Raw genomic sequence first — 380 nt, forward strand, 5'->3', positions numbered from 1 at the left:
CCTGCCAGCAGCCAGAGAGGCAGGAGCTCCCTCAGCCAAGATATGGGAAGAAGCCTGACTTGCAAGTACAGCTCACTATAGCCCTGAGAGGATTCGGTACTATGGTTTAGCCAGGAGGCTTTATGTTTGCGTTACAGCCAGGAGGCTCTAGTTTATGTTTGGCTTACATATTATACCGGAGGCTTGGGTGAGGCTGTAGGGGTTGGAGGAGGCCTCATAGGGACCCCAGAGAGTGTGGGGTGCCCTAGCGCCAAGAGGGCGCAGTGTCCTCATAGGGACCCCAGAGGTGTGGGGTCCCTGAGCGCAACCAGTGGATTGCGGGCGGGGAACAGACCCCGGGTTGTATGCGGGGTATGTAGACCCCAGCCCCAGAGTGGGGC

The sequence above is a fragment of the Alligator sinensis genome, unplaced genomic scaffold (assembly GCF_000455745.1).
Source record: "Alligator sinensis unplaced genomic scaffold, ASM45574v1 scaffold131_1, whole genome shotgun sequence".
Taxonomy (NCBI): domain Eukaryota; kingdom Metazoa; phylum Chordata; order Crocodylia; family Alligatoridae; genus Alligator; species Alligator sinensis.